A 26,515-nucleotide genomic window follows, 5' to 3' on the forward strand; every position below is an offset into this window, starting at 1 on the left:
GGGGTCTACCTGGGCCCACACAGGGGTCAAACTGAGTCAAACTCGCCGGCGGCTTGACGCCGGCGACGTCAGACGCGGCGGAGGGGCTCGGGTTTGCGTTTTCGGCGACCAAAACGACAACGGAGAGCAGCTACGTGACGCGGGGAGCGAGCCACATCGTTTGGTGGAGGAAGTGGGGCTCGGGGAGGCTGGAAACGACGCCGGCGACGACCTTGGCGGTCGCCGGAGTTCGGGTGTGGATGAACCCGACGCTACGGGGCACGGCGAGGCGCGGGGAGTGGTGCGTTAGGTTGCTGGGAGCGCGTTGAAGACGAAGGCATGCTCGGATTCGAGCTTACGCGCCTGTGGCCACGGCAGCAACATGGCCGGCGGAGCCGAGCTCTCGGCCTCGATGGCAGAGGGGGTTGGAGGACGCGGACGAGCGCGGGGAGAAGGGCGGAGGAAAGATGGGCTCACAGGGAACTCGCGGAGCAGGCTAGTGAGCTCGGGGAGGACTTGAGGCTGGCGAATGGAACGACGGCATCCGGCGTCCGTGGACGGGGAAGAAGGTCACCACGTTGTCTTGGGGTCATCCGAGCTTGCGCGGGTCGACGGAGAGGTCGAGGACGGCAGCGCGGAGCTAACGGGCACGTCAGGGAGGATCGCGCTCGGCCATCGCGGGAGAGGGTGAGGGAGACGAGGGGGGGGAGTGAGGGAGGAAGAGAGGGGGACGTGGGGGTCGGCATGGAACCCCTGGACGTCTCCAGGGCGTCGGCAGAAGCAGGAGGTGGCCGGCGTGTGGCCGCAGGCGCCGGCCACACGCTCCTCGTCCTCCTGGCGGGAGGAGGAGGACGACTGGCAAGGCCAGTCGGCTGGGCCGAGCCAGGTGGGCTGGCCAGCATAGGTAAGGCCCAGGTGGGCTTCCCTCTCTCTTTTTTTTGATTTGTTTTTCTTTTTCTATTTAACTGCAACTGTTGGGCTTTATTAAAAATACTAAAACATTTCCAAAAATCCTGAAAATAATTGTGGGCTCTATTTAGTATATTTCCAACAGCAAACATTTATTTCCAGAATTATTTGAGCATTTAAATTATTTTATAGCATTTAAATGCCCAAAATCAAATACTTATGATTTAATTCAATGACCTTCTATTGACCTAGAAAATTGTGCACCAATTTTGCCAGGGTTTCTAACCCAAGACAAAGAGGGTGAACTTTTTAGAAGGGCATTTCAAGTTCATTGAAAATAATTTTAGTAAACCCTAGTTGTTTCTAGGGGGGGGGTGTTGGGGGTTCTGTCTTTCCCATTTCAAATTTAAGAGGAATTTAAACATGATGCACACTCTAATGCTTGAACTAACTAGGGTGTGACAACTCACCCCCACTCAAAAGAATCTCGTCCTGAGATTTAGGATCCTCCGGGAAGAAGGTGGGGTACTCGAGTCGAAGACGATCCTCCCTTTCCCAAGTGGCTTCTTTCTCGGAATGGTGTGACCATTGAACCTTGAGAAACTTGATATTATGACGTCGGGTAGTACGCTCGGCTTGATCAAGGATACGAACGGGAAATTCCCGATAGGAGAGGTTATCTTGTAGATCAAGCGTTTCGTGGTCCACTCCACGGATAGGATCCATGAAGCAACGCCTGAGTTGTGAAACGTGGAAGACATCGTGAACTCTGGAAAGATGCGGAGGTAGTTCCAATTGGTAGGCAACTTCTCCTCGTTTGGCAAGAATGCGAAAGGGTCCAATGTAACGAGGAGCCAATTTGCCTTTGATACCGAAACGACGGGTTCCCTTTAATGGTGTAACCCAAAGGTAATCCTTCTCGTCGACTTCATAAGTCATAGGCTTATGTTTACGATCATATTGACTCTTTTGACGAGATTGGGCTGTTTTCAATTTCTCACAAATAACGCGAACCTGCTCTTCTACTTCCTGAATCATATCCGGGCCAAAGAGTTGTCTTTCCCCGGTTTCTGACCAGTTAAGAGGCGTTCGACATTTTCGTCCATAGAGAACTTCGAAAGGAGCCTTGCCCAAGCTGGCTTGATAACTATTGTTATAAGCAAACTCCGCGAATGGAAGGCAATTCTCCCAACCCATTCCGAACGAGATGATAGAGGCTCGGAGCATATCTTCCAGAATTTGATTAACTCGTTCTACTTGACCACTTGATTGAGGATGGAAGGCGGTGCTAAAGGAGAGACGAGTTCCCATAGCATTTTGGAAACTTTCCCAAAATCGAGAGGTGAAGAGGCTCCCACGGTCTGAGTTAATTTCCAATGGGACACCATGAAGAGACACTATTCAGGAGATGTATAAATCGGCTAGCTGGCTAGCGGTGATACTCTCACGAACAGGTAGAAAGTGGGCTACTTTGGATAGTCGGTCGATCACGACGAAGATGGCATTATTCCCCCTCTTGGTCCTGGGAAACCCAGTGATGAAATCCATACTGATTTTATCCCATTTCCATTCAGGAATAGCCAAAGGTTGAAGGGTGCCACCAGGCCGTTGATGCTCTGCTTTAACATGACGACAAACTTCGCAATTAGCAATGTATTGAGCGATTTCTCTCTTCATCCTAGTCCACCAAAACCTCTGGCGTAGGTCTTGATACATTTTAGTACTACCGGGATGAATGGTGAGAGGGGATTCATGAGCTTCCTTAAGGATCAACTAGCGTAGATGTTGTTTCTTGGGAACCACCAAACGGTCCTCAAAGAAGATAGCACCCCGCTTATCCATGGAAAAACATTTAGCAACTCCGCTAGCAATGTTTTCCTTAATCTAGGATATGCCCTTATCACGCTTCTGGGCAGCTATGATTTGATCCATAAGGGTAGGTTTTGCCACCAGGGTGGATAGGAATCCTCGAGGAACAATGTGAAGATTAAGCTTACGGAATTCCTCATGGAGAAGTGGTTGACTTTGTTGTAACATCAGGTTGTTACAATGGCATTTACGACTTAGTGCATCAGCCATGACATTGGCTTTGCCCGGGGTGTAAGTTATTCCTAAGTCGTAATCCGAGATCAACTCGACCCAACGTCTTTGCCTAAGATTCAAGTCTGGTTGGGTGAAGATATATTTCAAACTTTGGTGATCGGTGAAGATCTCGCAACGATTACTGAGGAGGTAATGTCGCCAAGTTTTAAGTGCATGGACTACAGCTGCAAGCTCTAGATCATGTGTGGGATAATTTTCCTCATGTGGGTGTAATTGCCGTGAAGCATAGGCAATTACCTGACGATCTTGCATGAGTATGCAACCTAGTCCTTGTCGCGAGGCGTCGCAATAGATAATAAAGTCCTTGGAGAAATCTGGTGGTACCAGTACGGGAGCAGATGTCAGGCGTCTTTTCAGTTCCTGAAAGCTGAACTCGCACTGTGGAGTCCACTCAAACTTTTTATCTTTCTTGAGGAGTTCAATTAGAGGTTTAGCAACCTTGGAGAAATTTTCAACGAAGCGGCGGCAATAACTCGCTAAGCCAAGGAAGCTCCGAACTTGCTTAACCGTCTCAGCTGGAGTCCAATCAAGGACGGCTTGAACTCGCTCGGGATTGACAGCAATACCCTTGCCAGAGATTACATGGCCTAGATAGGTCACTTCTGGCAACCAAAATTCACACTTGGAGAATTTGGCATAAAGGCGATGCTCTCGAAGTTTCATCAATACCAGCCTTAGATGTTCGGCATGTTCCTCTTCATTCTTGGAGTAGATGAGTATGTCATCGAGGTATACTACGACGAATGTATCCAAGTACTCCATGAAGACCGAGTTCATTAACCGAGAGAAGGTAGCTGGGGCATTGGTTAAACCGAAGGACATAACGGTGTACTCGTATTGGCCATAACGAGTAACAAAAGCCATTTTGGGAATGTCCCCGTTTCTGATCTGGATTTGATGGTAGCCCAACCTCAAATCCATCTTGGAAAAAACTGAGGATCCAGCGAGTTGATCATACAGATCGTTGATCCTGGGAAGCGGATATTTGTTCTTGATGGTGACCAAATTGATAGGTCGGTAATCCACAACCATTCGATCCGTTCCATCCTTCTTCTTGACGAAGAGGATGGGGCAAGCCCAAGGAGAGGAACTAGGACAGCTGAAACCCTGTTTCAAGGACTCATCGAGTTGGTTCTTAAGCTCGGCTAGTTCTAAAGGTGCCATCTTGTAGGGTCTTCTAGAAATTGGAACGGTTCCTGGAACAAGGTCTATCACAAACTCGACATCCCTGTCAGGTGGTACACCTGGTAGTTCTTCTGGAAAGACATCCGGAAAGTCTTGGACTACCGGAACATCCTCAAGGTCTGGAAGGGGGTTGGCATTTAGGGAGTAAAGCTGGCGCTTGGCCACTCGAGTTAATACATTGACTGTCTTGCCCGATGGGTGAGTAAGTTGAACGGTTCTAATGGCACAATCAATCTTAGCATAATGAGCTGACATCCAGTCCATACCCAAGATGATGTTTATGTCTGAGGACTTGAGAGCTATTAAGGATGCAAGGAAGACAAGTCTATCGACAAGAATTTCGTTCCCATGGCTTACTATAGAAGTTTGCCATTTGGAACCCGGAGTTTGAATTACCATGGAAGTGGGCATGTCAAAGAATGTCGTGTTATGCAATCGAGCATAGTTCTCGGATATGAATGAATGAGATGCTCCAGTATCGAAAAGAACAGATGCCGGATGGCAGTTAACAAGGAGCGTACCAAGGACGACGTTAGGATCCTCATGAGCCTCCTCGGCTGAAACATAGTTGACATGGCCACGGGCAATGGTGGCCGGCTTGGCGTAGAATGTCTTTCCCGCGGGCTTACCACGGCCAACGGACTTTCCAGTCTGATTGGGGTTGTTCTGGGGACACTCTCGGCTATAGTGACCCGGCTCTCCACACTTAAAGCATGTCACCACATTGGGGCGTGGAGCAGCATTAGCAGCGGGGCCACCATAGGGCTTGGGCGGTGCAAATTGCTGGTTGGGACGAGGCGCCTCAAAAGATGGCCTCGGGATGAACCTGGGTGGCAGTGCCGTGCTTGGGATCCACACCCGGCGCTTCTGAGCTCCAGAGCCGGATGAAGAGCCAAAATCACGGGAGTGCTTGCCTGAAGCATCATAATCAGTCTGGCCTGTCTCAGCACTGATAGCTTTATTGACCAACTTCTGAAAGGAGGTGCACTCGTGCAGACGAAGATCGCAGCGAAGCTCAGGGCTAAGTCCCTTGCGGAACCTTGCCTGCTTCTTAGCGTCAGTAGATACCTCTTCAGGGGCATAACGTGCCAGATTCCCAAATTCATGACTACAAGCATCCACAGTCAGTCTTCCTTGGGTGAAGTTGCAGAACTCCTCTCTCTTGTGATCCATGAGACCTTCCGGAATGTGATGCTCATGGAAAGCCTCACTGAATTCAGCCCAAGTAGTGATTTGGCCGACCGGGCGCATAGCTTCGAAGTTTTCCCACCAAAGGCTAGCAGGGCCTTCGAGGTGATAGGCAGCATAAGTAACCTTGTCGGCTTCGGCTACGTTGGCAGAACGTAGTTTGTGGGTGATGCTGCGAAGCCAGTCATCCGCGTCGAGGGGCTCGACGGAATGGTTAAACTTTGGTGGGTATAGCTTGATAAAGTCATTGATTGACACCAAGTCATTTCGCTGATGGCGTGCAGTGTTCTGCTCAATCTGCTCTAGCAGGCGGTTAGTCAAACGCTTGTTTCTTTCCGCCTCCAGCATCACTTCGGCCAGAGAAGGCGGGTGAGGCAGATTTTCACCCCTAGCTGCACTGGCTTCCCCCTACTCCGAGGCAGCAGGGTTGCTATGGGTGTTGACCATCCTAGGGAAAAACAAGACAACGACTTAGATAAGGATGGCTCAAACTTAGCAAGGAAGTGCAGAATGTAATGGATAACACGGAATGCAGAGATGTTCATCCGTATGTCATGGTAATATAAAACTGCCATATATATACCAACGGTCATACACATCATACATAGTTTAGTACAAGCCCAAGCTACAGTACAACTATGATGAAGGACGTTACATCTCATCGGAGGCATTCCAAGCTCCTATACATTATTTGTCTACACCTCCGGAATTGATTACACACAAAATCGTATTCCACAAGTCACGCAGGACAGTGAAGATACAACTATTACAATACTAGTGGTGCTACTACTAACTCAGACAGCTCCGTAGTAGTCCTCATAGAAGTCACCTCCATAGCCTGGAAGTTCAACGTGATCATCCGAGAACAGACGGTCCTGAGGAGCCTGTGGACCATAGGGGCTAGGATGAGGTCTTGGACCAACAAACGGTGGCCTGCGGGGACCACGGGGTGGGGTGATGCCTCCCACATCACGCCAATCCACCATGTCTGGCAGAGCAGATCTCACAGGATACAGATCCCTTGTATCCATACATCCAGCTTGCACCCCAGGTGCAAACCGAGTCAATGTGGCCCAATGATCAGCACGGGTATTGAAAAGCTCCAGCCTCAAGGCCCGATTCTCTCGGTCCTTATCTTCGAGCATCTCGGCAGTGGTACGAGTTAATGAGTCCTCCTGAGTGGAGTCAGCATAGATAGCCTGAACATACCCTTGCGCTCCTGGAAGTGAAGCTGGCATGTAACGGAAGTCGGTGTTCCGAAGCAGGCCAGTACTCGCATGATGGTCATCATGGAATAGGCAGCATCCTGCACAGCCATCTCAACAGTAACCCCGAGTCCATAGCAACAGTGAAGGGGCTCGGTAGATCCAGGATAAGAGGGAAATATCCTGACGGTGCAGAAATATTGGCTTTGATTAAAGTCTCGGAATTGCTCTTCGACGGTGTATTCGGGATACCAACGGTAACCCGTCTCGATCATTACTCGGACTAACATAGCAGTATGACCGGGCACGTCGAGGCACCGGGTCAGGCGAACCACTTGGTTTTGAACACGGTTGGCCATCTGGAAGCACAACCACAATGCAAAGACATTAGAATTTCTATGGAAAATTGGACAGCATAACAGCTGTAAATGCTCAGAAAAAGATTTGAGACATCCACAACAGTTCGCAATACCACTCAACAACATCATATCAAGGTTCTGATCCAATTAGCAACATACTAAAAATAGTAGAAACTGAACTAGGCTTGTAACAACAATCCTACAAACTGCTACGGATTAGTAACACGTGAACCTGATAGAAGAAGAGAGCCTAGTCCTTAACCCACGTTGAATGAGAAGAGAATGACTCAGATCAGAGGGCATAAGGTAAAGGAGTAAAAGAGCCTTATGTTCCCTCCCACAATCAATTCCCCTACATATAACTAAAGCATTTCTAGACTTGACATCGACCAGTTTGGTTCAACGAACCTACTGGCAGTCCGGCTCTGATATCAACGTTGTCAGGACCCCGATTCCAAGCCACATCGATCTAGCCGTTAACACCTCATATCACTTTGCGACCTCACGCACGGTATCCCACGGGTGTCGCCTTACCATGGCCCAGGACCGTTTGCGCCTTTTGGCTCACGTATATGATAGTGTCGCTAGCATCCATATGACAGAGAACCCGGGCCGACATGGCTAGTCGTGAACCCAAAGCGGCACAGACCTATGGAGACAGGCATACATGAATCACATCGAGCATGTCGGTCATCAGCGAGTGATTCCGGGCTGTAGCACTGGGCTAACAGGACTCCGGGGAACCCGGGCTGTAGCAGGCTAGGCAAGACTCCGGATATCACCGCGTGACATTTCCCCGAAGGGACAGACATAGGAACGAAGTGAAACACATGCCGGCCAGTCAAGTGTCCTGAGCAGTAGTGTTGGGCTAGCAGGACTCCAGTGAACCGGGCTGTAGCAGACTACTATGGCTCGAGGAACACTAGACTACATTTCCCCATAGGAAAGGCTGCCAAGGATAAACAACTAGATTGTCGGATCCCACTCATACCAAGCATTTCAATCATACACACAATATGCCCGATATGAGTACATACAACATGGCATCACAACAAAACTCTACAACTCAAGTACTTTATTTACAGGCTCCAGAGAGCCATACATAACATGTTCATACAGATAGGGGTCACATGACCCGACACTCAAGTCATACAATCATACAAGCACAAGCGGAAGCAACTAGTCTGAGTACAAACACTAGAAAGAAAGAAGGCTTCTCGAAGCCTGTATATCTACATAGGGCCCTCCATGGCCAGGATCACCACCTGGGTGGCCAGTCACTCGTCGACATCAAGGTCTACATAAAACCCATCGGAGGGGGCGGTGTTGTTGTCTGAAAACAATAAATAAGCAAACATGAGTACAAGGTACTCAGCAAGTCTTACATCAGAACCTACTATACATGCTCATTCTCAAGAAGGTGGTGGGGTTATTGCAGCAAGCCAGCTTTGACTCTTGGCTAAGCTATCCTACGGAAATTCACTAGTAAAATAGTTTTCGCACACGAGTCCACTACTCACCAACAGAATACTCCACCAGGGATTCTCCCTCGTCATCCTACGAGAGGGCCATCCTTGGTACTCACACTTATCTTGAGACTTTTAGTAGTATTCATTAACTTGTCTATGAACTGTATAGGCAACCAAGTAGTCCTTTACCGCGAACGCGGCTATTCGAATAGTTTTATACCTTGCAGGGGTGTACTTCGTCACACATGTTTCCACCACTTAGCGTCTGCATATGACATGTGCTCGGCAGACTTCAAGCGAAAACCGACGTGGGTGTAGACCACGACCTGACTAACCTCACAAGCCTCTAGTCCAGGTTTATCGCCTATTCAGGTTCCATCCGCAAGGAAATCCCGGCCGGGGTGTCCTCAACGCCCCAAACGATGTGTACAGGGTTTCCGAGACACCAAACGAGCGACTCGGTACACCATGCCACGGTGTATCTACCGCATCATAGCCCACCCCTAGGGTCAGCACTACGCACAGCCGCCAACACATAACCTACAAACACCAGAAACTAGTTGCAACTCCTGGACAGAGGACGAGATGGGTCAGTAAGTCGAGCGGGGTCATATTTCAGGGCCCAATGTGTGGTAGTAACTGAATCTTAAATCACGCATACAGATCTCAGTTCTTATGGACGGCCACAATGAAACAACCCACCATGTACTCCTACATGGCCTCTCATCGATACCTTTATCAAAACATGTTCAACACATCCCTCATATTTCCGACATAAGCATTTCACTCTAGCCCATCACCAAGATGAACCAGACCTGACACAACTCTAAGAAAAGCAGGCATAGCAAGGTAGGAATCACATACATGGCTCAATCAACTCCTACACATGCTAGTGGGTTTCATCTAGTTACTGTGGCAATGACAGGTCATGCAGAGGATAAGGGTTCAACTACCGTAGCACACAGCAGTTTGAATCGCGTTGTCTTAATGCAGTAAACAAGAGCAGAAGCGAGAACATGGGTTTGTATCGGAATGATCAATGGGTTGCTTGCCTGTTGTAGAGGTAGTAGGGTACTGCCCTTCAGACGGATACTCGGGGTTATCCTCGGAGGCAGAACCTACCATGAAAGACACACCGAGCATAATCAACACATGGCAATATGCAACAATATGATGCATGCTATAACATGGCAAGATGAAAGTGTCTTGGCTTAATGCAAGATAAAACAGAAGGGGATGAACTCATTTGAATCAAAGATTCAAATATTAGCTCATTAAACATGGCCTTATTAGTGCATTACCTTATTCTGCTTAAACAGCAAGGTAAACTTGTTTTGTCATGCATGAAACCATTACAGATGGATAGATTGAATTTTTCTGATCATTTTTCATATATAAATCTTTCCATTTGGAGCTATGGTTGATTTTCTATGATTTTTAGAAGTTTTGACTATTTTCTGGAATTTCCTATTGAAGAATAAATCCAGAAATTGAATTAATGCGTCAGCACGACATAGGCGTGACGTCAGCGGTCAACTGGGTCGGCCAGGTCAAACCTGACTGGTGGGCCCTCTCTGTCAGTGACACAACTAGTTAACAGGATTAGATTAACACTAATTAGCTGTCAGTGGGGCCTGGGCCCACATGTCAGTGACTGAACTAATTAAATTTAGTTAAAACTAATCCTAAACTAATTAGCAGACCGGCCCCACCTGTCATAGACTCAGGGGGGTCTACCTGGGCCCACACAGGGGTCAAACTAAGTCAAACTCGCCGGCGGCTTGACGCCGGCGACGTCAGACGCGGCGGAGGGGCTCGGGTTTGCGTTTCCGGCGACCAAAACGACAGCGGAGAGCAGCTATGTGACGCGGGAAGCGAGCCACATCGTTTGGTGGAGGAAGTGGGGCTCGGGGAGGCCGGAAACGACGCCAGCGACGACCTTGGCGGTCGCCGGAGTTCGGGCGTGGATGAACCTGATGCTATGGGGCACGACGAGGCGCGGGGAGTGGTGCGTTAGGCTCCTGGGAGCGCGTGGAAGACGAAGGCGTGCTCAGATTCGAGCTTACGCGCCTGTGGCCACGGCAGCGACATGGCTGGCGGAGCCGAGCTCTCGGCCTCGATGGCAGAGGGGGTTGGAGGACGCGGACGAGCGCGGGGAGAAGGGCGGAGGAAAGATGGGCTCACAGGGAACTCGCGGAGCAGGCTAGTGAGCTCGGGGAGGACTTGAGGCCGGCGAATCGAACGACGGCATCCGGCGGCCATGTACAGGGTAGAAGGTCACCACGTTGTCTTGGGGTCGTCCGAGCTTGCGCGGGTCGACGGAGAGGTCGAGGACGGCAGCGCGGAGCTAACGGGCACGTTAGGGAGGCGAGGGGGTGGCTCTGGTGGCAACTACGGCGAACGGCAGCGAGGATCGCGCTCGGCCATCGCGGGAGAGGGTGAGGGAGACGAGGGGGAGAGTGAGGGAGGAAAAGAGGGGGACGTGGGGGTCGGCGTGGCACCCCTGGACGTCTCCAGGGCGTCGGCAGAAGCAGGAGGTGGCCGGCGTGTGGCCGCGGGCGCCGGCCACGCGCTCCTCGTCCTCCTGGCGGGAGGAGGAGGACGACTGGCAAGGCCAGTCGGCTGGGCCGAGCCAGGTGGGCTGGGCCAGCAGAGGTAAGGCCCAGGTGGACTTCCCTCTCTCTTTTTTTTGAATTGTTTTTCTTTTTCTATTTAACTGCAACTGTTGGGCTTTATTAAAAATACTAAAACATTTCCAAAAATCCTGAAAATAATTGTGGGCTCTGTTTAGTATATTTCCAACAGCAAACATTTATTTCCAGAATTGTTTGAGCATTTAAATTATTTTATAGCATTTAAATGCCCAAAATCAAATACTTATGATTTAATTCAATGACCTTCTATTGACCTAGAAAATTGTGCACCAATTTTTCCAGGGTTTCTAACCCAAGACAAAGAGGGTGAACTTTTTAGAAGGGCATTTCAGGTTCATTGAAAATAATTTTAGTAAACCCTAGTTGTTTCCAGGGGGGGTGTTGGGGGTTCTGTCTTTCCCATTTCAAATTTAAGAGGAATTTAAACATGATGCACACTCTAATGCTTGAACTAACTAGGGTGTGACAAAAGGAAAACTATAGGATTTGTTCCTTTAGTGTCTCCTTGAAATAAAAAACCATAGGAATTTTAATTTCCACTTGTCCTCCTTTTCAAATTCCTATTCATGAAGCACAAGACTAAGAGATAGTAGCATAATAGCATTATAACCGTACATTTTCTTGTGGAGCAAAGGGGGCAAGCGCAGCCGCGGAGTACCGAGGCATCAGGCAAAGGTTGCCATTTCGGTGCTACAAGACCAAGACCAAGGACTGCAAGACGGAGGTCACCGTGGAGCCCAGAACAACGTCACCACCAGAACTTTGTGCAGGCGAAGACTAGTTTTGTCAGGATAGCTTGTACTAGCTGCCCCCTTCAAATTAGCCCGCCATTGTTGGCTCCTTCCCGCTCGATATTTGGGAAGAGGACCAGGGCCTCTATAAATAGGACTAGCCACCACAGTAGAGCGGAATGAGACGAGACGATTGGATGGAAGCTTGAGAGGACGATCTGATCTTAGCTACAGAGAGACCACCCCCCCACACACAAGCTCACCGAGCACAAGAACGCCCCAACCTCGGGAGGCCGTTCTTCCCTTGTATTCTTCATCATCAGCCCAAGAGGCAATCCACCACCACTAACTGGAGTAGGGTATTACACCACAACGGTGGCCCGAACCAGTATAAACCCTGTGTCCTTCTGTGTTGCGAGTTCGTCGAGTTCATCCGCAAGATCCTAGCGAGCTAGAGCGTAGATCGGTTGGAGGGAAAGACTTCGCGTGCACCCCAGTGTTCGAACCTTAAGGGTTTGCCGGGACCCCATACCCCGACATCTGGCGCGCCAGGTAGGGGTGCGACGTAGGTTCCCTTTCATCAGTTCGTCGCTCCGTCGCTCCGTCGTCTCCATGTCGGACGCTCGCCGCGCTCGAGCTGAGCGTCGGGCCGCCCTCGCCGCCCGCATCGCTCAGATAGCTCCCGTCGGCGGGCCACCTCGTCGTTCTCCGTCCCTCGCCGCCAACGCTGCCACCGGCCCGGTGGGAAACGAGCAGCAGGCGTCCTTGCAACATCCGTCGGTGCGGCAGGACGGCCGCACCACTACTCCATCGCTCACCCCTGCTGGCTCTTCGTCACACGCGCACCACGCTCCCATGGAGGCACGGGCCGCGCTCATCGCGGCGAACGAGCTCCTGCGTTACCGCCCCATCGACAACGTCTATGAGGAGTGGCTCGACCGTGTCGCCGAGCTCGTTCGTGCCGCGGGGGCTCTCTGGCACCGTCCCACTCTCTGCCTCCCCCTCAGCAGGCCGCGGGCAACAGGGCTCGTGGCGTGCCTCCACCGCCTCGACCCCAAGACGGTGCCTTGGCGCCAAGACGTGCACCTCCGCGACGTGATCCGCCGCGCCCAGCGCCCGCACGTGAAGAAAGGAGCTGCCAAGAAATCCCGCGGCCGCGAGAAGCTGCACCAGTGCTCCCTGCGCCACCTCGTCAAGACCGCGCGCTGACTGCAGTGGCGCAGCGCGGACCTCGCCAAGACCAAGCTCCGCCCCCGAAGTGGGCCCCGGCAACCACGGCAGGCTGCCGTGCCTTCACCCCTGAGCTGCGCAGCGTTGCCTGGCCAGGCAAGTTCAAGCCCAATCTGCCTCCTCGATACGACGGCACCGCCGACCCCGTGTAGTTCCTGCAGCTCTATGAGTTGAGCATCGAAGCGGCCAACGACGATGAAAAGGTCATGGCTAACTGGTTTCCCATGGCTCTCAAGGATGGGGCCCGCTCCTGGCTCCTGAACCTGCAGCACAGCTCGATCTCCTCCTGGGACGAGATGCGCGACCGCTTCGTCGCCAACTTCCAGGGCACTCGTGACTGCCCACCAGTCGTGGGTGACCTACGCCGCATCAAGCAATAGCCAGGAGAGACCCTCCAGAAGTACATCCAGCGCTTCAACAGCACCCGCCTCAAGATCCCCAAGGTCATGGACGAGGCCATCATCTATGCGTTTTCCGACGCCGTCCACGACGTCAAGATGAAGGAAGAGCTGTCTATCCATGAGGAGCTTTGCACATCTCAGGAGCTGTTCAACCTGGCGACCAGGTGTGCAAGAGCTGATGAGGGGCGTCTCTCTCTCCTTGAGTTGCCAGCTGCAGGAGTGGAGGAAAAGAAGACCAAGGCCAAGGACGTGAAGCACAAGAAGGCAATAGTGCTCGCAGCAGAGCCCGACACCAAGCGAGGCAGAGGTCAGCCCAAGTCATCCAAGAATGGCCGCCCATTCTGCGCCTTCCACAACCTGAACACCCACAACACCAGTGACTGTCAAGACCTCAGAGCCATTCGGGAAGGACGCTTCGGCCGACGCCCCGAGCACAACGACCGGGGCTACGGCCGCGGAGGAGGACGCGGAGGCGGACGCTGGGACGACCATGGCCCGCGCCAGGAGTGGCGTGACCGGCCTTGTGAGGACCGCTGGCAGGACCAGCCTCGCGAGGGCGCCTGGAGGGATCCGCCTCGTGAGGATCGCCCCTAGGGCAACGCTGGTCTTCTCCCGTTGCCGCCGCCAAGGAGAACGACCACCACCACCAGGACGAGGGGGCTGGGGGCTTCCAGGAGCCGCGCAGTCGCTTGCATCTTGGGCGGCCCTCAGGCCCCAGCCTCTCAGTGCATCTTCAAGCAGTTCGCTCACGAGGTGAACGCGGCGCTCCCCAAGCTCGAGGCCACGCGCCCGCTCCTGTGGTCCCAATGCGCCATGACCTTCAGCTCGGCCGACCAGCTCAAGTGCGCAGCCACCGCTGGCACACTCCCTATGCTGTCCTCCCCAGTCATCAGCAATGTGCAAGTCACCAAGACTCTCATCGACGGCGGCGCAGGGCTCAACGTCATATCCGGCGACACATTCGACAGCCTCAAAGTGCCCTATGAGCAGCTCCAGCCAACCAAGCCTTTCTCAGTAGTGACTGACGGTTCCACCACACCAATAGGGCAGGTCCGCCTGCCTGTCACCTTCGGGGAGCGCAAGAATTACGGCACCGAGCTCATTGACTTCGATGTCGCGCACATCCGCCTGCCGTACAATGCCATCCTCGGGTATCCAGCCCTGGCCAAGTTCATGGCAGTCACTCACCACGGCTACAACGTTCTCAAGATGCCAGGAAGTGGAGGGATCATCACAGTCCCATGTGAAGAAAGGGATGCGGGGTGCTCCCTTGAGCGCGCCTTCCAAGCCGCGGCAATCGACAACCCTGACAGCAAAAGTGAAGGCCCTCCGGAGACCATCCCCAAGAAGAAACTACTGCGCCGAGCAGGACCCCAAGAAGATGGCGTCGCATCAGGAGCCTCATCAGGATCGGCGCCCGCTCTAGGGGCGCCTCCCTCCACCGCATAGGAAAGCGCGCCCGGCGCCCTCCTCATGCAAGGCTCGGGGGCTCCCTTCTGGAGGGCCTCAGACCTTGCCAATCTCATGAGGGAGGCGCTTGGGGAGCACTTGGAAGCGTGCTTCATGGCGCGTGTTCCTCAGGAGAGCATGGGGCAAGGAATGCCCACCACCCAGGAGTTCATCACCAAGACCACGCAAGAGCTACAAGACGCAAGAGCCATGCGTGACGACAGCCGTTCACAGAGTGTGGCTCACCACCCAGGCGAGGGTGCTAATCTGCGTGCCTGCGTCGACATCCCAGGGTTCAATAGGGCCGCATCTCAGGAACGCTTCTGGCCATCATGTGCGGGCCGCTGTGAGGGCCCACCACACAGCTTCATTCACATGCCCCTTGGCTTGCCGAGCGTGGCGTCGGCCCATCAGCGACATGTGCGGCAAGTCCTGGTGGCTCAGGAGACCATGTTCCACGCGGTTCTGGAGGAGATGGCGACGGCCTTCAGGGAACCTCCTGAGCCTCCAGCGCCTCCCGAGGCTCAGGGCCCCGGTGGCTCATGAGGAGTCATCCCTTCGACGCGTGGCTTCAGCTGCACCAGCTCTACTTCGTCTACAGACCCAGGTGACATCTTCCAGGTTCATTTAAGCTGAGAGCGCCCCTCGGGCTGCACTATTCCCAGGCCGCGTGGGTCCGTCCCTGTGGCATGTATCCCTTTTACTTATGTCTTTGGCTTACCTTGCTGGGGGCGCCCCTTGGGCTGCATCATCCCCACGCCGCTCGGGCCAGACCCGGTGGCATGTACCTTCCTGCATTTATCTCAGGCAATCTGCTCTTCATGCTTAACCTGCCAACTGCTATCACCTGCTCGATCATCACCCCCTCGGGGCCCCAACACAGGCACGGCGCTGGTGCATGGGTCCGTCCCTGCCACGACCGACAAATCTGAGTGGTCGAGCTCTGGCTTGCAGCACGCTCCGTGCACGTCACCTCACCAGGCCCTCGGTGCCTTCACCTCATCCGGACCCACCAGCGGCAGGCAGGCGGCAGTAATGACAAACCATGTTTCTCCTTATGCATGTTCATAGGAACCCCGCGGGAAGGATAGCAGGTGGCACCGCGAGTCTCCTTTCCTCTCGCGCGACTCGCTTGCACATTAAAAGGGGGGCTCCTAAGCATAGCGACTCAGGAGCTCTTACTGGCACTCCAGCCCTCACCCCCTGGCCTTGACGACGACATCGTGACCTGGCATACCAGTGGCGGCTGGGCTCGCTCGAGGGCTGGGACCTGAGGACGTAGAGCATTAAGAGGAGCTCAGGAGAAGGAAAACTCGCATGGGCCGGCCTAGCTATGTCATGTGACTTGACGCGCAGCCCTAACGCAACATCGGGAATCACCACGAATTCATCAAGATAAGTCTCGCCCTCAGATCAACAAAATATTCGTGCCTAATAGTCGCTCACACCATGCCGCAACCCCGTTGCGGCCAAGTCATCTTCCTTTCTTCCCTTGCCATGGCCGCTTGGGCACTAAGGGGGACCTCCTGAGCATCGCGCCTCAGGGGCTCTTACTAGACCTCGGGCCGGGCACCTCCTGGCCTTGACCACGGCATCGCGACCTGGCATACCAGCAACGGCTGTAGCCGCCTTGGGACAGGGACCCGTCAGCGTAGAGCAACAAGCTATCGCGAGGAAAGAAAGGGGAGACCGTGCCTTAATGGGACGCGCGTTCATCGAATTTTCATAACAAGGAAAATAGGTACAAAGGCATTGCAGATCCTTACATGCCCCCACGGGGTGACTCATGATTCTTCGCAGGAAACAAAAGCTGATGCTAAGGGGGATCCTATCTACATCCTCCCGTGGCGGACGCCATCATCAACAGTGGGCCACGGGAGGCCGGCGCCAACCCCATCTAGATCCACGGCGGCGGCGGACGGATGCTGCAGCCTTGCCCTGGGCACGGCGAGAGCTCGGGGGGACGTAGCTGTCGTCGCTCATCTCTGGAGTCTCATAGAGCTCAGGAGAGCTGCTGGACTCCCTAGGGCTGCTGCTGCTGGAGTAGTCGCGGACGGAGCGCGCATCAGCCTCGCGCTCTTCTCCGGAGTAGCACTCCAGGCGGCGGCCCTTGGCATCGAAGACCTTGAAGAGAAGCATGGAGGCGCCGTCGTACTCGAAGTGGATCGTGAGGGCACCCTTCGCGCGACAGATCTGTGCAATCTCGCCCCAGCCGCGAGTCATGAAGATTTTTCCAGTGGGGACAGCTTCGACCTTCGCCCTGATCGCCGGAGCACCACAATCAGCATGTTGCAGCCAGAACTCGAGAGGCCCCCTCGGCGGCATCAAGTCGGAGAAGAACCGTGGGAAGCGGATCTAGGAGTTTGGAGGCGTCGACGTCCACAGCACCAGCTCGCGTGAGGAGTGCTCCGCGTGGACAGCCCGCGTCGCCGAGGCGCGGCGACCCCGGGGGCGGTGTGGGTGACGCTGCTCGCCACTTCGTCCTCCCAAGACTACGGCTTGGGCGTACAGGGGTAGTGGGTACCCCGGCGTATAGGGGTAGCTTACATCCCAAGCACACACCCATGCCTACATGGCTTACCTCACAAGCTAGCCACACTCATATATAAGTCAACATCCCTCCATCCATCAGGGACAAGCTCCACCACTAACTCACACATGCATACATGTTCACGCATGGGCACCCACTCATTCGGCCAGAGGCCACGTCCACCATGCCAAACACTAGCTAGCTAGCTAGTTGCTACTGTTATCAATCCAATACAGCTCCAGGAGCAATTCTGTACCGCCAGACATGTACACCGCATATATATATTCAGACATGCAGGAGTAGGAGTATTATCTCTCTAGAGAGCTCTGAACCTGGGTAAACCACCGCGTGCTGTTTGCCCAATCCCATCCCCGGATCTCCAGAGCAGTCTTGCCCTCACCTCAAGCCACCCCGTGGCATATGTCGTCTCACGAACCCGCCCGCGAGATAACCACGACAGTTGCGCCCACCGTGGGGCAAGCTACCACGGAACCGCGGTCTGGGCGGGACCATCTTCATCGTCACCGCGCCGTCGGCCTCGCCATTCTTCTTCATCATCTGCGGCGTCGCATTGTCTCTCCGGTAGCGCTCGGGGGTTCAACATCGACCTGCCCCTAGAGAGACCGCGCGGGACGACGCGTCCTCATCGTCGGCGTGGCCCTCTTCGTTGCCACCACCGCGGCATCACCGTCGTCCACACGTCACATTTCGCTCCAACCGTTCCGGCAGCATGCCGCCACTCCTCCGTCCGGCTGTTCACTGAGCCCTTCCTGCTCCGCCCCGTCACGGCCGGCAGCGCCGGCTCACCCTCCAACACGAGCCCTCCGCGGCTCCTCGTCTGGCTGAATTAGCGCCCGCGCTATCCTCCGCGCCTGGGCGCTGCGCCTCCGTGCCATCCGACCTCCTCCACCAACTCCACCCCTGCCGAGCCGCCTCGCTCGCCCAGCGGCTCCTGCGGGCCGGCTTCGCCTCGTCCGCCCTGCTCTAGGCCGCCTTCGTCGCCCGACATCCGCCGCACGACGGGCCGGCTCCGCCTCACCTCGACCGCCCCCGCGCACAGTCCCGCGTCCTCGCGCTCGCCGGGTCGTGCTCATCGGGTCGTACCCGCCGTCTCCCGTCCGCATCGCCACCAGCAGCCCCGGCCGCCTCACGCGCCGCTCTGCCGGGTTCCCGAGCCGCCGGCCGGGTCACGCGCCTCGGCCCGCCACCTCCTCGCGCCGGCATGCCCGCCCCGCCTCGCCGGCCTTCCCCTGGGTGCCGGCTCCGCGAGCCTCCCCCGTGCCTCATCTCATATGCCTCCACGCCGCTCTGCCGGCGCCATCCCCGTGTCCGCACCGGCTTCGTGCCCTGGCCCCGTTGCCGCTACCCGCCCGTGCGCGACCCGGCCTGTGTCGGGCAGGCTCCGCTTGTGCCTCGGCTGTCTCCGCTCGGGTCACATCCGCGCCGACTTCTCCTCCTGTCCGGCGTCCTGCTAGCCGGCACCACGCGACCCGGCTGCCGCTGACTCCACCCCAAAGACCGTCTGCACTGGCTCCCGCAAGCACGCCCGGGGCGCTCTGCGGCTCCACCCCGACGCGGGTTGGCTCCCCTGCTCCAGCGGCCAACACCCCCAAGCGAGTGCTCTGCACGTCCCCATCTCCGGCTCCGCCCGCTCATCCGCGTGCCCACGAGCCAGATTCGCCCTGCTCCACGCGCTCGCGTCGCCTCGTGGCACCGACCCTGCCTCGCCGGCTCCAGATCCCCCGCTCCCGCCGGGTCCGCGCGCCCTCGCCCGGACTGCGCCGGGCCCGCTCCGCCAAGCCACGCCGGCCTTCGCGCACGCCGGCTTGCCGCCCAACTGTCTGCCGGCTCCGCCCGCCGGGTCCGCCTCCTCCCGCGCCACCCGTGGCTTCTCCTTCGGCCGGGCCCGGCTCCCCTGTCGACCCCCGCTGCTCCTTGCTGCAGTCCCCTAGTTGGCTGGAGAACAGAAGAAAGAAAAGTCGGATGAAAAAAGGATAGATGCCGACTGTGAAAAAAAAGGTGTGGAAATAAGACCGCGCTGTCTGTGCCCGCCTGCGCACGTCGCCGCTTGGTTAGCCTGCCCGTCTACTTCGACAACGGGCTGGCTGGAGAGCTCGCCCGACTGCCAATCCGCATCACTGCCTGGCTGGTCGGGCCCGACCGGCTAGCCCCCCTTCGAGCACCCGGAGGCTCGAAGGCTACACCCAGTGGGTGCGCCGGCGCACTCCATGAGCGCCGAGTCGCGCTCGGCTATCTTCGACGACACCCGCCTCGCCTGCACGAAAAGCAATGTGAGCTCCTCACCCGCATATTTTCGCACCACGTGCAAACACGGATAGCCCCGAGCAACGCTCGGGGACCACGTCCGCCTTTATCACAGTTGCACTACTGTTTGCCCCGGCGCCGGCTAGTCTCGGCTCGGAGACTGGCCGCTTGGCCTGATATGTTCGTTCCCGCAGATGGCTTAGTAGCGCACATGGTACCGAAGGCCCACTCTCAGCAACAGACCGCAGCGCGGCTGTCCGGCAAGCGAGAGAAAAAGCTGGAGATCATCCCACATGAAAAACATCCGGGAGAAGACGGCTTGGGCAACCCGGCTGTTTCCGTTATGAGTATCTACTCGGTCAAATCCGCTCCTATAGTCCGAGTATTGTACGCTCCACTCCGCGGCCACTCTTCGTAACAGCTACAGACCGGCTCTGGGCTGTCTAGCTAACAAGAGGCAAAGCCAAAGAGCGGAGGGGACATGAAAAGGATTGAAGGGAGGTCGGACGAAACCGAGTCGGCACCCTCTGCATAAAACTTGCAATGCTAAAAGAAAACATTTGATATATCTGCACAAACTAACCTTGTCTTTTGCACGAACATTGCTGTGGGGAACCCCCTCCTCGCCCGGAGGCTCGGAGGCTACACCTAGCGGGCGAGCCGGCGTGCCCCATTGGGAGTACGCTGCGCTAGTTGCAGGCCCGACACCGGCCGCAACCGGCGTTTCTGACGCCACCGTCGGCTTCCTCGTCAGTAGCAAGACCCTTGGCGGAACTTTTCCAAGTTGCCCGAAGGCTCAGAGGCTACACCCAATGGGTGCGCTTGCGCGCCCCCACTCAGCTGGCGGACTCCGTATCCGCGCCCGGCACCCTCGACGTCACCATCGGTTTCATCAACAACAGCAAGACCCTCGGCCCAACTTTTCCAAGTTGCGCGGAGGCTCGGAGGCTACACCCAGTGGGTGCGCTCACACGCCCCCACTCAGCCGGCGGACTTTGCGTCCGCGCCCGGCAAGGCCCCGCGCCTTCCAGCCGGTGGACTTCGTGTCCGCGCCCGGCACCCTCAACATCACCGTCGGCTTCATCGTCAACAACAAAGACCCTTCACCCAACTTTTCGAAGTTGCCTGGAGGCTCGGAGGCGACACCCAGTGGCTGCACTCGTGTGCCCCCACTCAGCCGGTAGACTCCGCGTCCGCGTCCGGCACCCTCGACGTCACCATCGGCTTCTACACCGACACCCGCTAAAACCCTCCGCGCAACTTTTCCAAGTTGCCCGGAGGCTCAGAGGCTACTAACGAGGGGATGACCCCCGGGTATGCCCAAGACGGCAAAACAACGCTTCAAAACATTGCCAGGGAGTGCCCCTGGCTGGCTGGACTCTGGCTGGGTTAAGCTCGGCTGGCTGGAATCTGGCTGGGTTTACCCTGGCCGGGTTGACTTTGGCCGGGTTGATGTTGGCCGGGTTGACTTTGGCCGGGTTGACCATGGCCAGGTTGACCTGTCCGGGTTAACCCTGGCCGGGTTGAACTGATCGGGTTGACCCTGTCCGGGTTCCCCCTGGCTGGGTTCTCCCTATCCGGGTTAACCCTGGCCGGGTTCTGCCTGTCCGGGTTGAGCCCCGTCCGGGTTAAGGCCTGTCCGGTTTGAGCCCATCTGGCTGGAATCTAGAAAAGTCAACAAAGACGTCCCATCCGATGCGACACCGACAGGACGGCCATATCGCAGCCACTGTTGCTGATAAAGCATACGCTGTTCGGTCACCACACGCGTCATCATCTACAGTGTACTTTGTCCCCCGGGCACTGATTTATAAAATGCCCCAGGGACAAAACTTAGCCTAGCATGCAAGCAAGTATGGCTTGGGATTTAAGTTACACACTGTAGCTTACATCCCAAGCACACACCCATGCCTACATGGCTTTCTTCACAAGCTAGCCCACACTCATATATAAGTCAACATCCCTCCATCCATCAGGGACAAGCTCCACCACTCACTCAGAAATGCATACATGCTCATGCATGGGCACCCACTCATTCGGCCAGAGGCCACGGCCACCATGCCACACACTAGCTAGCTAGCTAGTTGCTACTGTTATTAGTCCAATACAGCTCTAGGAGCAACTCTGTACCGCCAGACATGTACACCGCATATATATATATATATATATATTCAAACATGCAGGAGTAGGAGTATTATCTCTCCGGAGAGCTCCGAACCTGGGTAAACCACCGCGTGCTGTTTGCCCAATCCCGTCCCCGGATCTCCAAAGCAGTCTTGCCCTCACCTCAAGCCACCCCGTGGCATCTGTCGTCTCACGAACCCTCCTGCGAGATAACCACGACAACTTTACTAGTAAACTGATTTACCAAAATGAGTTTCATATACAACATGGTAAACCTGTGACGTGTCTGCTTGTTTCTCCTTTAGAATGCGGACAAAATATTGGAGAACAATACCCCGTTATGCAATGGTGAAGGAAGTAATGCAGATAAGGTTCAAGATAGTGAGACATCCCTGTTGGTCTCCAACAAAGCTGATAAAAAGTACCTTGACGACAGTGAGAGAACCTAGAAGTCCTATCTTGATGTAGTGTACGAGTTAGTGGCCATTACTGCTGGCACAAGCTCTTCGAACTTGCTCCCTGAATCAGTTCGTCTTCTTGAGTCTCAGCTTCAAGTTGAAAGACATCGATCAGATGTGTTGCAACAGGAAGCTGAAGGACAGAGGAAGTCCCTGCAGAATTCAGATGCATACTTTCTGGTGCAACAGCAAGCGCTGGAGGATTTAAGCGCCAAACAAGAGAAAGTTAATAAGCTTGCTAAGCATCTTGCCAGCATTATGCGTACCCAGGATATTGTTTCTTGAGATCTTCTGAAGTGGTTTTAGTTCTGGACTTGTTTTGTTGCGGCGTTTATTTGCACTGGTCGCCAACTTTGACAACGAGTGTATATGATATGCTGCTTTGTTCCCTATATTTGCACTGGTGGCGAACTTTGATGCCCAGTGGATGTAATATGTGTAATAGCCGTGATAGCTTAGCGTAAGTTGCTTGCTTATTTATTTCCTTGTTGTCTTGTTTATTTTTTTGCTTGTAGTCAGTGCTGTTCTTTTTCCATGTTTGCTAGTGGCCGCAATAACCTATTTTTTTAAACTATGCCACAATAACCATGGGCTACATATTTACTATAGTGACACTGGGCTTGCTACGGGCCGTAGAAACAATGGACCTTCTACGGGGCATAGAAACAATGGGCCTTCTACGGGCCGTATCATCAATGGGCCTTCTATGGGTCGTATCATCAATGGGCCTTATACGGGTCGTATGATCGATTGCCCAAACATGGGCCAATAACATACCGCATTATGGCCGTAAACGGGCTAGAGTTGGAATTGTCCATTCATGGGACGACCATAATGGGCCATCGGTAATCGGCCATATTTGATAACGCTATGAAAACGGCCCAACGTATTAACGGGCCACAAACGGGACGACTATAAGCACGAGATGAATTTGGCCCACAAGTAGAAAATGACAGTAACGGGCCGTAAGTAACCGAATGCTGGAAATGAGCCCAAGAATAAATGGGCCCGGAGAATGCCGAAAGATAATACGGGCTGGAAACGGCCCAACGGAATAATGGGCCGTTAATGGGTATAAAGTGATACACTGTTCATTACGGGCCAGTTTTACCACGGGCCATTAATGGGCAGAGGGTTACTAAGGGCCTCATATGGACCAAAAGACGTCATGGGCCATACATGGGCCGGAAGTTAAAATGGGTTGGAATTATATTGGACGGCCCAGATGACGCTACTGGGCCTAATTCGGATAGGCTGTAAACGAGCCCTGGGTTAGCGGGCTATATATGGGCTATATGCGAACTTGCCGTTAACAGGCTTGCCGTGGGCCGGCCTGCCACCTTTTGACCAAGTCAAAGGGTCGGCCTTTTCACAGGAATGGGCCTCTGTTGGGCCGTGCCACGTGTCGACATATCATAGGCGCTTTGGGTCCAATGAGTGGATGACATCTGTCCCAACGGTGAGCTGACACGTGTTTCCTCGAGCCAATGATGATTTTACACGTGGAAAATCCCCATTGGTCGGGGCTGTTAACGGGTTACCGGATCCAAAACCGGACCCGATAGCTTAACGGAGTTCCGTTACGGTGGATGCCACGTGTCGGTCACCCTTGACGAAAGCACTTATTTGACGCGCGATTTATCGTCATGGAAGTGGACACTTCCGTGATGATAATTTTGGTAATGTCATGGAACACTTCTACGACAGCACATGTATGACTATCTTGATTCTGTCATAAATTTGTCATGGATGTACATGCATGACAGAAAACGTGACCTACTGTGACAAACACGTATCATCACGGAAGTGTATTCTTTTGTAGTGTTAGCTTACACATTATACCTTTGAATATGACATGCCTTTCTATTTTTGGTACATACTAGTACATCTGTGTATAAACCATGTTCTTACATCAAACTAATGTTCTTGTGTATCCCTCATCAATCACTTATGATGAGGCAGTCTGGCAAGTGGATTACTCCTCATTTAAAGAATGCAGCGTCAGCCTCCCGACATGATTCTCAAGAAATAGCAAGGCTAGATGAAGATAGTGAACGTAGCTCTGTAGTTGATTACCGCATTTCCCCTACACTAGCATCGCAGGTGCTTGCTCTAACTTGGCAGCGTGATATGTGGTTGTATGTTGCATATGGTGTCTAGATTGTAATTCTTCCAATCTGGTTAAACTACATATGCTATTCTACTTAGATTATACATTATACCTGTTAATGTGACATGCCTTCCTGTATTTAGTACATAGTACATCTGTCTATTAAGCATGTCCTCACATAAAACTATTGTTTTTTGTATCCCGCATAAATCAATATGACAAGACACCTTCAGTATATGCAGTGTGATATTAGTTGCATCTTTGATATGATTTATAGCATGCGCTGCTTCTAATTTGTTGAAATGCCATTTATGATGGGACACTTTTAACTTGGCAGAGTCATATTGGTTGCATCTTTCACGTGGTGTCTAGCTTGCATTGCTTCTTATTTGGTGAAATGATTTCTGCTTAGTTTACACAAATAGTTGTGAATATGCCATGCCATCCTGTTTTTCGTATTATTCCACCCTGGAATCATGTGTTTGCCTTACATCAAAGTAGTGATTGTCAGTATCATGCACGAATGAGTTCTGAAGAGTGAATTTTATTGATTTTTCTTGTTGGTTTTACTTGACAATTCAAAATCAATAAAGCGGACAGAAGTTAGCAAGGCAGCAGATGAAGGTGCTCCTTCCAAATGGAAGGCCTCTACAGATTCTACTCCTCCATCCCCCCAAGATTATTTCCAAGACTACACATGCATAGACACTCACCGTAGCTGTGTTGGTGATGAGCACGTCTCCCCTTGTGCACCGTCACAGGTGCTCCCTCTAACTTGGCACTGTTATATGTGGTTGCATGTTATGTATGATGTCTATCTTGTATTGCTTCTAATTTTGTTAATTTCATCTGCTTACTTTACACATTATAATTGTGACTAAGTCACATGTTCCTGTTTCTAGAACATACAATATCTGTATCACACCATGTTCTTACATCAAAGTACATTTGTTCTGAAGAACTAAATTGTTATTCGTTATTCTTGTCGGCTTGACTTAACATGGCATAGAGAAAGAGGAAGCAAGACAGAACGACAGGGAAAGGGAAGCGGAACAATCCTGAAGATTCTGCTGGTACTGATTGTGCAATAGAAGGTCAAAGTCCAGCGGAAAATTGTGCCGACAGTGTATCCCGTGCTACACGAGCTGCAGAACAAGCCAAATAGAAACAAATAGCTGCCACCAAACAAGTAGAGAGAACCCTAGTTGTTCCAACACCTTCCATAGTACCACCAGCTGCATGATTTACTCGTTGGTCAACTCAGCTAGCAGCACGTTCCCAAGCTCCCTTGCCACCTGACACTACTTCCGAAGCACTCTTGACACAAGATGAGTTGGCAAGATCAGATGAACTTTGTGAGCTTCAACATCAAGAAGGTAGTTGCTGGAGTCAAGTTAGAGTTGCATGCTTCTTTATATGTAGTCTCACAGTTTGATGTGCACTAACATGTTTGTTGTTGTACTAGCACCTAGGCGCAAGAGGAAACAAACATCAGGGATAATGCTTGATAGGTTAACTAAATCTAGAGGAGGAAGAATGGAGATCCGTTTTGAGGCAGGCTTAAAAAGGCCACGTAATTCTACAGAGTGAGCCAAGTTAGTATCAGAGGCAGCGGTTGCTGTGAGGTGTCATGTACGTATCCTCCCAACATGGATTCAGTACAGGAATGACAAAGACGAAACCCAATTCAACACCTTCCTCGACCATTTATCTCTAAGTATGGTTATGTATGGAAACTAGTAATATCGTCTTGCTCTATCCAATAATTTCTAGGTTGCTGATAATGAGACCCCCATAATTTTCAACAGATGAGGTTCAAGTTGGATAGCCAAGAACCAGACAAGCTTGCACCCATGTTTTCAAGTCTGCTCTGCGGCAGTATCAGTATAACTTGAGGAAAACTCACTTTGAAGGCAAGGCTAACAGTGAACTTGCCCAAACATCTCCAGTGGAAAATATATCTAATGAAGACCGGAGAGGCCTCGTTAAACACGGGTCCGATCCGAAGTATCAGATACATTATATATATGTGATCAGATCACATGTGGAAGTCCTATTTACGCATGTGCCACACAAATCTATCTTCTTGTAGGTGAACTATTCAAAGAACAATGCCAACCATACTAAAGTGAAATTCCAACAGACGACAGGATCTCATAGCTATAT

The sequence above is a fragment of the Triticum urartu genome, chromosome 3 (assembly GCF_003073215.2).
Source record: "Triticum urartu cultivar G1812 chromosome 3, Tu2.1, whole genome shotgun sequence".
NCBI lineage: Eukaryota > Viridiplantae > Streptophyta > Magnoliopsida > Poales > Poaceae > Triticum > Triticum urartu.